The 389-nt window shown below is 29.8% G+C and overlaps 1 long non-coding RNA gene across 1 annotated transcript in view; it reads left to right on the plus strand.

The window, feature by feature from the left end:
* Positions 1–389, plus strand: part of LOC127868871 (uncharacterized) — an 11,899-nt gene continuing 11,510 nt past the window's right edge. The window contains exon 1 of the long non-coding RNA XR_008044284.1: positions 1–137. This is a non-coding gene — a long non-coding RNA (uncharacterized LOC127868871). The remainder of the gene's footprint in view (positions 138–389) is intronic.

Below are 389 nucleotides of genomic sequence, written 5' to 3' on the forward strand. Positions count from 1 at the left end.
GGACAACGTTCGATATGCGTAACATTTAATGACTGGATAAGATATTAAATCGTACGTAAACTTAGAATAAAATTAAGATTACATGAATCTCGTATGCACGTGCGGATAATTTAGTGCGAACAACATTCTTATTACCGGTATGTAAATTTGTTTGTGTGTACGTGATTGTAAGCGAATTTCCCTTCATATGTATGGTGTTTATTAAATTCGTTTACATAAACAAGTTTGTAAAATCTTAAATGCATAAACAAAAGAACGAATTGTGCATCGTTCAAATTCTTACGAAAAAAAAAATTGTCATAACAATACTTTTAATTGTTTATTATGCAACTGTCAAGGCAACGACCTGATATTGTTAATGTATAACATTGTAAACATACATACACGTT

The sequence above is a fragment of the Dreissena polymorpha genome, chromosome 2 (genome assembly GCF_020536995.1).
Source record: "Dreissena polymorpha isolate Duluth1 chromosome 2, UMN_Dpol_1.0, whole genome shotgun sequence".
Lineage (NCBI taxonomy): Eukaryota > Metazoa > Mollusca > Bivalvia > Myida > Dreissenidae > Dreissena > Dreissena polymorpha.